Source organism: Nicotiana tabacum, chromosome 14, assembly GCF_000715075.1.
Source record: "Nicotiana tabacum cultivar K326 chromosome 14, ASM71507v2, whole genome shotgun sequence".
Taxonomy (NCBI): Eukaryota; Viridiplantae; Streptophyta; class Magnoliopsida; order Solanales; family Solanaceae; genus Nicotiana; species Nicotiana tabacum.
Genome location: NC_134093.1, coordinates 38489725 through 38501296, shown reverse-complemented (window position 1 = coordinate 38501296; position 11572 = coordinate 38489725).

Genomic DNA, 11572 nt, shown 5'->3' with positions numbered 1-11572 from the left:
TCCTAGGGATGTCGTACGACCCTTGTAAGTAAGATCCTTTCTGTAATTGTATATATGTATCATTATTTCTTTTTTAATCTGTTAAAAAAAACATTACAATATATTTTTTTATTTTAAAAATAATTTAATTTTAAACTTCATAATTACTCTTAATAAAATTATTATAACCATACAAATATTTAGGGCTTGTTTTGGACCAAGAATTTTAAAAAAAAAACTTTCTTTCTTAATTATCGTATCGAATCAAATACTCATATAAATTGGGACAAAGTGAGTATCTTTTAGTAGAATTGATCCATTAAGAAATTAACTTATATGCAACATAAGCACCTAAATACTAAAGGAACACCAAAATCTACCAAAGATTAAAAAGACATGCAAAAGATTTGTTCTCAAAATTTACTTTGGTTTTTCACATAGGAGGTGTGAGAGGGCTGGTAAAATAAAATAGGGCGTTGGTTTGAGTGTGAAAAGATGGAAAATATCTTTGTCACTAGCACAATTTCTTTTGCCGGCAACTATATATAGTGCAACATATGGTGATAATAATTCATCATATTCCTTGGACAAAATCCTATTGTCCTTTGAATGATAAACAGTATATTTCCACAAAATTTATATCTTTGAAGATTTTAAGTTAATGGATACATAGTACTACTGCACCCACTTTTCTTGTTAGATATAAAATCAATGTAAATATATACTTTTTTTTAATGGTTATATGAAAACAAACTCACCTATAAATTCCATTTGTCTTCTATTTTTATAGGGGTCAAATGAAGCAGGGAACTATTTATAATTTGGATAAAAGAAAACGATCATATAAGGATCTCATATGTTAATTTTTTAGTAATCTTTTGTAAAAGAGATCATATAACTAATGCATTGTTTGGAGGTTGTTACATATCATTTCATAATGTATCGTATTGTATTGTATGTATCGTTTGGTGAATATAATGTTTAGATAGATTGTATCATTTGACGTCGTTTTATGATATCACACACCAATAATATGAAGAATAAACTTGCAATATTATTAAAAAAAATTATGATACGGTATATAAAAAGATAAGGTAAATGATAAAATAAAATTATTTAATAATAATGAAGGGTGAGATTGAGAGAAAAAGACAAAGTAACGACACGATCACGCGAAATCGATTGTTACATAAAGTGACATATTTTATCGTTACGTAACGACAAATTTAACAATATGATACAATTAAATTTACGTAACAATCAAAACAAATTTCGTACTTAAAGTAACAAATACTATGTAATACAATAGCTAACAACCATCCAAACAAGCTGTAAAATAACAGACCGTAAAATGGAATCTTTATGTGTCTAGGAGGAAGGAAAAAAACAGAAATGGCAGAAGAAGCACAAGATAGATAGATGAGTAGGGAGATTAATTATAGTACAAAATAATTACTAATCTAGCACTTAGCTTGCATCCAAAATGTACCAAAATGCCAACTATTTGAAACTTGACAGATAACTGAAGGGATCACTTGACCTACACAAGGACCAGCCCCTACCCCCCAACCTGTGCTGCCAAATGCCAATAGGGCAATTATTTTTCTCATCCTTACAGATTCCTTTTTTCTGCCTGCAATAAAATTCACTAGGGTACATTGTTTTTGACTTTTAGCTTTAACATCTTTTTTTTAATTATTATTCATATTGTGTGTGAACAATTTGTGGGAGTTTCACTTACACAAGTCTTAACCAATCTTGGATGTATATTGCCAAAATACATATATATGGACCCCCTCAAATTGTTACTTTACCACTTTTTGGCTACTATTTTTACACAACCTTGCTTGTTAAATTTTCTTTAACTCAAAATTCCCACTAAAGTAAAAGGAAAGAAATAAAAGGAGGGGTTCAATTTGATAATATAGTAATCCTATTGTGTGCATCAAACATCACTTTAAATTTTCAATAATTGTTCTATTTGTGTTGCAGATGTAAATTATATGTCACTAGCTATTCAAACTGCTCCATTTATAGGCCTTCATCCCTTCAAATGAGAAATAGAAAATAGGACTAATAGGTTTGGTTTCTTGAATTATAAGATATTACTGGAATTTGAATAGTAATTTATTGGTAGTAGAACTCATAAAAGACGCAATGTTCGGATTATTTCCTTTCACTTCTGCTACCTCGGGCCACCGTAGACCAAAAAGGAGAATCAAACTTTAGGTATTACATCAATCAAAATAAAATTTAATGTTAGCTTGATATTTTTCTAGCTATTAAAGCGAATTGATTTATAGTAAACCATTTTTTGATTCGTGCTTCTATTTCTTGCGCAAGAGCTATACTAATTTACTCTCTGTAATTCCAATTCCATCTAATCATTTTTTTTTTTGAGTTTTACAAAATCCTTTTTGTTGTTCGACTACCAAAGAACCCCAAGTTAATTTGCTTATCGGGTCCCTCTTTGGCTAAGTTTGGGTACTACTAGCTAGAAAATCACAATTTTTCGACTACCAAAACAGTCAGTACGTAGTCAAAAAACTTAATTTTACGACTACGTTTCAATCGTTTTGGTGTAGTCGAAAAATGGTACGTCGGAAAAAATTTCCGATTACCATAATCAAAAGATTTCGACTACATTTTTGTAGTCGGAATTAGTAGTCGAAAAAGAGCGATAGCATAAGAAACAGTAATGAAAGTATAGCCACAGTGAAAGCCATGTGAGTGTTGAATTGTTTAATGTATAAACATGGGATATGAGTATACATCTCCTGCATTAATAAGTTACCCTTCATCTTCATCAATCACTTTCTCTTATATAAGACCATGTGGTGCACATGTATTACTTTAGTATTAAAGGTAAATAGTACTCCGTTTCCATTATTGCCCTTTCCTTATAAACAATAGAGATAACGACTTCAAATTAAAATCCAACTTTTCACGACCTCTCTAAACAAATAAAGTATATTTACTAAATCTCCTATGCGGCTACGCTCCAACGTTATATAACGTAACTATATATATGACAATAGGGTTAGAACATTGTTTTTGGTTTAATGTTGACATGATATGATGGTTAGAACATTAATTTTTAGTTTAATCATCCAGTATCCAATACATATTGATATGATTAATTCAGATTTAAACTGCGTATGAACCGGTAAAAGGGAAACGTTCTACTAAAAAAAAATTTATTTTCAGGACTCGAATCATAGATCTCTGGCTTAGTACAAAGAAAATCTCATCTATGGCATCACATTCTTTGGTGGTGAGAAGTAGTTAAGATTGTGCTTGACAAAAAAATGTAGACTTTTGATTAAACTAATTAATTTTGTATGACGAAGGGCTAAACCTAATTAATAATAATAACTTCAGATCTATAATCGATTAACATCAATAACGCAAGAGCAGTGTTGAGAGAAGATTAAATGTGATGTACATTCAATGTTTCAAGATCATTAATGATAGGGGAATATCAAGCAATAAATAACGATAAATGATATTAAAGTAAATAAGGAGAATAATTCACCCAATATTGAATGAGATAGATGATTCTTCTTTCTCACAATGATGAATGATAGACAAATACTAGAACGTTGGGACCCTCCTCGGATCTAATGGAAAAAGTATGGAATAGTAGACAATCGAATCTCTTTAGAAAGGTAGTGATTGTCTTTTATCTAGAGAGAAAGTCTGCTTTTCAAAAAATGTTCTTATAAGAGAATATTACCCATTTTATCTCCCCCTATCTCTTTTTCTATTTATATGGGACATTCCCCAATCAAGCCTAAAAGTACGGACACCATAGAATATTCAAGAGAATATTCTACTTCGAAAACTAACCGTTAGTACTGCCATTCATACTCGACCTCGGCCGTTATTGACTCTTCGGCTACAAGCTCCGTTTTCTACTAATCAACCTCGACCATATCGCTTTTCACGATACCGTTTCGTGTCAAATCTTAATGAAAGCAGATTTTGACCCATACAGTTAGTCCCTCCGCTTATTGATGTCGGCCCTGGGCGACCTCGATGAGCGGACTTTATCTGTCAGGCTTGAGAAGTTTTATATGAGCAGGTCGAGTCGTAGCGCTTCAGACGGGATGGAAACGTGGCCTTTTGTGATCCACAACCTAGGGTCACGTCGTTTCATCGTGACGTCATGTCATCATGCGTCATTATTACACGTTTTCCCGATACCCTGTGTCGTTTCTTGTGCCTCTGCCGCATCGATTTTTTAGCTAGGCAACTGCGGTTTGCTTCCTCGGTATTGATGCCCTAACTCTTATAAATGGGGATATTCAGTTCTTAGGTTCACTATTTGCTTTCTAAAAATCGGATTTTCATACCCTGTTCTTCCTCAATCAGAATCTCTGCTTTCTTGACCTTACTTCATACTCCTGCCTTCACCGATTTCGGTGGTTCTTGCTACTCGACTCTTCTGCGTTTGCACCCCCTCTATTCATAAACAAAAATGGTTAATGTGTCTTCCAGTTCTGGGGGGATACCTAATCCTGCTCCTTTGGCAGTGTACATGGCTCCCCATGATGGTGGGGCTGCCATTGTCGTAGAAGATGAAAGCTTTCCTACGGTGGAGGAATTAATTCCCCAAGCAATAAGGCTAGAACTGACTTCTCAAAGCTATCCGAGGATGACCCTGAGGCCATAGAGTCTGAGATGGACGCGGATGCCCTTGTTAATTTCAGGGCGAAGTTCAAAATTCTAGTCCACATCGATCTGGTCCCGGCTGGACGCGATGTGGTACAGATTCATCGCCCTAGATATTGCGCGTTCTATGCATATCCATTCTACGTGAGCTATTCTTTTCCCATTCTCCCATTGGCAGAGGAGTTCTGCCGCTACTACGCTGTCTGCCCGACTCAGCTTTCTCCTTATATCTACAAGATCATCCTCATATTGACAAAGTACACGGAATTGGCTGGCCGCGGCGTCTCTCTTCGCCACCTGATGCACCTTTTCGCGCTGAGTTTTTATAGAGGGACGATGTTGCAGCTTCATCACCGTGGAGGCAAAAGTTTGGTAGTAAAGGTGGACGATAAAGCAAATCATCGATTCTGGTTTAATTACTTCTTTGTCAAGACTGAGGACGTGGTGGCGAACACAAATGGATTTCCTGAGGCGTGGAATTACGCTCGTAAATATTTTCACTAAGTGCTCATTTTGCTCATTCTGGTCGTAGTCTAACCGTTCTGTCTTTTTCTACTTCAGCTGAGACTAATCCCCCTTCATTGGTCGCGGATATTCACGAATGTGTTAGCCGGATCTTGCCACACACAGTGGGGATTCGTGGGTGGCCGACCTTTTTCCAGAAGTTCGGGCCCAAGCTTTCAACGACCAGTGAGTTTGTCCGTTCATATAGTGACTTTTTACTTATGCCATCCTAGCCTTGTGGTCATGTATTCGTCATGGATTTGATAGTTGCCGTTCTAATTACTTTTGCAGGAGGGTCTTTGAAGAGGTGAAAAGCTCCTGCTCCGGTATTCCGTAAGAGGAAGGCCGTTTCTGTTCCTATTGCTACGGTGGGGCATGCTCGATCGTCGACTGCTACGACGGGTGTCTCAACTTCGCCTCTATGTCATCTAGTTGACGAGGACGATGAGTAAGGATCGTCGCCGACTGATGATAATCTGCTTCACCACAAGAGGCGATATGTCGATATCGGCGAAGGAAGTGTCCGCGTGGGAAGTTCGGTGATGGATAGTTTCATCATTAGATAAACGACGACTATAGATTTCAGAGTTGCTATGGAGCAGCCATCCACGATCTCGCCGCAGTCGGGGGCCGAGGGATGTACTTTGCTCCTTGGGGCTGGAACGGGTTTTGAAGGGTCGTCAGTGCGGATCCTCGATGCCTTACACGGGGTGAGACATCGATCTCTTTACCGACCGAGGGCTCTTCCTCTCGGGTTGACAACAAGGGCAAAAGTGTTGCCGAAGAGGATTATGAGACGGGCTCCGATATGGACGCCGAGGAAGTTAGGATGATGGGGGAAGGACTTACCCGACTTGAGGTGAGGTTGGGAGGGAGCATGCGAACCATTGCGATCCCTTTAGACCGGGACCTATTAGTTGATACAGAGGACGTGGTCCCTTCTCTTGGTCCACTCTGTTTCGATGTAGAGGGTAAGACCCTCGAGAAGCTGAAGGATTCCACTTTGTCGAAGAGCATAGCCGGCCTTGCTCTTAGGGTATATTTGGTATTCTGTTTCCTTATTCGTTTTTTATGTTCATTTTGACATTATTCTTACCCGCTCTGGCTTTCTTTTCAGATCGTGATCTTGGAGATTGAAAGTTCCCGCCGAGAGGAGAGGCGTAAGGCTATCTTCCAAAAGATGGAGCGAAAATATCGTGAATATCGTGATAAGCACCGTGAGCTTTACTGGCGAGTTGGTGGTAGTAGAAACTTCTGGGCCCTCTAAAATGAGCTAAAGGAGAAGGATAACGAATTGGTGAAGGTCATCGAAAAATGTAGTGAGCTCGAGGGGGCGTTGAAGGACAAAGAGGAGGAGCTCGAAGTGAGTAGGGTGGTTGAGGCCTAGTGCGCTGACCTTTAGTCCCAAGTGGTCTCGCTGTGTGCCGAGCTGGAGGAGTGTCAACTTCGAGCGGCCGTTTTGAGTGGCGAGGTCGCCGAGAAGGTAGCGGATTTGGATATGGTGGAGTCGGCCCAGTTATCAGATGTGCATAGAGTTGGAGCTTTAGAGGACGCAATCCGTTTTATTCATTCTGAACGGGATTGCGCCATGGAGACGGCTAGGCTCAGAGAGGAGCGGCTTGATGAGCGGATTAAGGAGTTAGAAAAAGAGACTGCGGACCTTAGTGATCGAGTTGTTGCCCTCGAGGCCGAGAAGGCACAGTTATTAGCGCATCCGTCCTCCTCCCGCACTACTTTTCCTGATGTTCCTCGGGATCTGTATGAGGAATGGATTCACGCTGAAGCCTAGCTGGACATATTCAGGGATATGATGGGGACGGGGGATGTTTCGGAAGCCGACTTAGTGAATGCACGTGCTAAGGCACGTGAGTTTTCTTGTGGCTATGACCCCGCCACACCACAAGCTGGTGATGTTGAGGAAGACGTGGAAAGGATTGAGCAGGACGCCTGGTACGACTGAGTATCGCAGCGGTGAAGGTGGAGAAATGGGTGGAGATGGTGTTGTTGAGTTAGGTAGCATGTAGTTGTTTTTCTTTCTTTTGCTTGTAATTCTTATACATACTTTTGCTCGCATCTGTTTTAGCTTTTGTAAGGAATATATTTGAAGTAAGAAATGTTGTTTTAATCATAAAAATTTGGTTTTGGCCATGGTCGTGGATTAGCAAGTGTTAATTCGAACGAGGTCGAACGTAACCTGTATTGAGTTGGTTCGAGCGAGGTCGAATGTGAGTCAATTTGAACAAGGTCGAATGTGAGTTAGTTCGAACGAGGTCGAATGCAAGTTAATTCGAACGAGGTCGAATATAAGTTAATTCGAACGAGGTCAAATGTAGTTTAATTCGAACGAGGTCGAATGTAGTTTAATTCGAACGAGGTCGAATGTAGTTTAATTCGAACGATGTCGAATGTAGTTTAATTCAAACGAGGTCGAATGTGAGTTAATTCGAACGAGGTCGAATGTAGTTAATTCAAAAGAGGTCGAATGTGAGTTAATTCGAACAAGGTCGAATGTGAGTTAATTCGAACGAGGTCGAATGTGAGTTAATTCGAACGAGGTCGAATGTAGTTTAATTCGAATGAGGTCGAGTGTGAGTTAATTTGAACGAGGTTGAATATTAGTTAATTCGAACGAGGTCGAATGTAGTTTAATTCGAACGAGGTAGAATGTGAGTTATTTCGAACGAGGTCAAATGTGAGTTAATTCGAACGAGGTCGAATGTAGTTTAATTCGATTGAGGTTGAATGTGAGTTAATTCGAACGAGGTCGAATGTTAGTTAATTCGAATGAGGTCAATTGTCAGTTAATTCGAACGAGGTCGAATGTAATTTACTTAATTGTGGCCAGGGGCCGGGTTGATATTGAGGTGATGTTGTTCTGGCGAGAATATAGGCGGACTTCATACATTTGTGTTTTGCTCATACTTGGAGAAATTTACATGTTTTTTGGACTGGCATTCAATTCCCAGTCTATCTAGTCCCTTCATTAGGTGACCTGGAGACGTGTTGAGAGGTTGGGCAATGAACTAACCGTCTGGTGTCTCTTTCCGTTCGCATTTTGACTTGGAAGTGTCCCCCTTGTCACCTCGTTAAAAACCTCATCGAGAAAACCCGATTGGGACAAAACTCAAGTGAGGAAAAAAGAGTGCGACTTGGAGGACGCTTTTTCTTAAAAGCTGAAATACTTGAGGTGGGCGACGTTCCAGTTGTTTGGTAGTAGTTTACCTTCCATTGTTTCTAGTTGAAATGACCCTTTATTTGCTGCTGCCATGATTTTGTATGGGCCGTCCCAATTCATCCCTAGTTTGCCTTCCCGCAGGTCTTTACTTGCTTGTGTTTAGGCCTTGATCACGTAGTCCCCGACTTTGAGTGGTCTGATCTTGGCTTTTTTGTTATAATAGTGTCTTGCTTGCTGTTTTTGGGCGACCATCCTTATGTAGGCCATATCTCTCCGTTCTTCGACTTCATCGAGCTCTTGCCTTCTGCTTTCATCGTTTCTCGGCCCGCTCTCATGGGAGTATCGCAAACTGGGCTCTCCGACTTCGACTGGTATTACCGCATCAGTCCCATAGACTAAAGAGTAGGGTGTCTCTCATGTACTCGTCTTTGGCGTTGTGCGATAGGCCTAAAGCACTTCTGGTAACAGCTCCGGCCATAATCCTTTGGCTTCCTCAAGCTTTTTCTTTATGATGTTTAGTATTGATTTATTATAGGATTTCGCTTGCCCGTTGCCCGCGGGGTGGTATGGTATGGAGAGTATTTTTTTGATATACCACTTCTCAAAAAATTTTGCGACCTTTTTTCTAGTAAATTGGGGTCCGTTGTCGCAACTAATCACTTTGGGGAGGCCGAAGCGGAACACAATGTTTTTCCATATGAAGGCGATCACTTCCTGTTCGCGTATTTGGGCAAATGCTCCTGCTTCTACCCATTTTGAAAAATAGTCAGTTAAAACTAAAAGAAATCGTACGTTACCTCGCCCCGCGGGGAGGGGGCCGATGATGTCCATTCTCCATTTGATGAAAGGCCAAGGGGAGGTGACCGAGTGGAGATGATCGCTCGCTTGATGGGCGTATTTTTGGCATTGTTCGCATTTTTTTATGAAGTCTGCGACCTCTTTTTTCATAGTAGGCCAGTAGTAACCTGCCCGTATGAAACATCTGACCAGAGCTCGATTTCCTGAGTGAGCTCTGCAGTGGCCTTCGTGGACTTCTTCCAGTACGCACTGCGTCTAATTCGGGCCTAAGCATTTCGCTAGGGGCCCGCCATACGTCCTTTTGTATAGGCCGTTGTGAATGATGTTGTACGTGGCCGCTTGTATCCGGAGCTTCTTGGCTTCCTTTTTATCATTTGGGAGTACGTCATCCTACAAGTATGTAACAATACGATTGCGCCAGTCCCAGGTTAGATTTATGGTCCTTACCTCGATTTGATCTATCGATGAGTGGAGAAGGGTGACCACGTTTCCTTCTCCGGTTATGCTTTTAGTTGCTGCCGCTAATTTGGCGAGGTCGTTTGCTTCGATGTTTTGTGCTCGAGGTATTTGGTCGAACTAGCACTCGTCGAACTCGGGCAATAGCCTGCAGATCTCGGCCTGGTATTTTTGTAACCTTTGCTCTTTGATCTGGAAAGTCCCTGTGACTTGGTTGATGACGAGTTGAGAGTCGCAACGTAGGATAACCCGCCTTGCCCCATACTTGAGTGCTAGCCTTAACCCTGCAATCACGGCCTCATACTCGACCTCGTTGTTAGTCATGTCCGGGCACCTTATGGACTGGCGAACCACTTCGCCTGTCGGGACTTCGAGTACAAGTCCAAGTCCGGACCCTGATGCATTGGAAGCGCCGTCGGTGTACAAAATCCATAGATCTTGCATTCACGGAGAAGCGTGGGCGGCTTCTTTTTTGACTTCAAACATTATTTTTGCGCTAAAGTAGGCGACGAAGTCGGCAAGGACTTGTGGTTTTATCGCCGTCCGCGGTTGATATGTGATATCATGCTCGCTCAATTCTATGGCCCACTTAGCTAATCTTACCGATAGCTCGGGCTTATGCAAGATGCTTCTCAAGGGGAAAGTTGTGATTACCGAGATCGGATGGCATTAGAAGTAGGGTCTAAGCTTTTGTGAAGCTATGACCAAGGCCAAGGCCAGTTTTTCGAGGTGGGGATACCTCGCCTCGGCATCGACTAGGGTTTTGCTAATGTAATAGATAGGAGATTGCGTACCCTTATTTTCTTGGACTAGGACTACACTCACCGCTACTTCGGATACGGCGAGGTAGACGAGCAGATGTTCCCCTGGTTATGCTTTGGCAAGTAACGGTGGCGATGTTAGGTAGGCTTTTAACTCCTTCAGGGCTTGAACGCACTCGGATGTCCATAGGAGGCCGTTGTCCTTCTTGAGCATGCTGAAAAACTTGTGATATCTATCAGATGATCGTGAGATGAACCTCGACAAGGCGGCGATGCGGTCGGTCAGCTTTTGAACTTGTTTTTTGCTGGTTAAGTGTTCTGGTATTCCCTCAATGGCTTTGATTTGGTCGGGATTGACCTCAATGCCTCTTTGTGATACTAGGAAGCCTAGAAATTTTCCTGAAGTTACGCCGAACGCACATTTATCAGGGTTTAGTTTCATCCCGTATGGCCTGAGTATGTCGAAGGCCTCTTTCAGGTGGTCGATGTGATCTTCTTTCTTTTTGGACTTGGCTAACATGTCGTCTATGAAGACTTCAATGGTTTTGCCAAGTTGGTCTTTGAACATTTTGGTCACCAACCTTTGGTATGTCTTCCCCGCATTTTTCAGTCCGAAGGGCATCACCTTATAGCAGTACGTTTCTTGGTGGGTGATGAAGGTGGTCTTCTCCTGCTCCTCCTCTTCCATATGGATCTAATTATAGCCCGAGTAGGCATCTAAGAAGCTTAGTAGTTCATGCCCGGCTGTTGCGTCAATGAGCTGGTCAATGTGAGGTAGCGGGAATGAATCTTTGGGACATGCTTTGTTTAAATCCGTGAAGTCTATGCACATCCACCACTTTCCGTTCTTCTTTTTTACCATGACCACATTGGCGACCCACTGGGGATATTTTGATTCCCTGATGGAGCCGTTTTCTAACAATTTTTCGACCTCCTCGCGAACTGCATCATTTATTGTGGAATTGAACTTTCGCCTAACCTACCTTACCGGGGGATAGAACGGGTCAGCGTTCAACTTGTGTGTGGTGACCTCCTTCGGGATACCTGGCATGTCTGCATGGGAAAAAGCAAACAAGTTCGCTTTAGCAGTTAAGAATTGACGAAATTTACCTCGTTCTTGAAGCTTACAGCCGACGTAGGCTTTCTTGCTGTAGTCATTTCATTAGGTTGGATGGGGTCGAGGTCTTCTATGGTTGATCCCGTGGCATCTATTGTTTCGGGATCT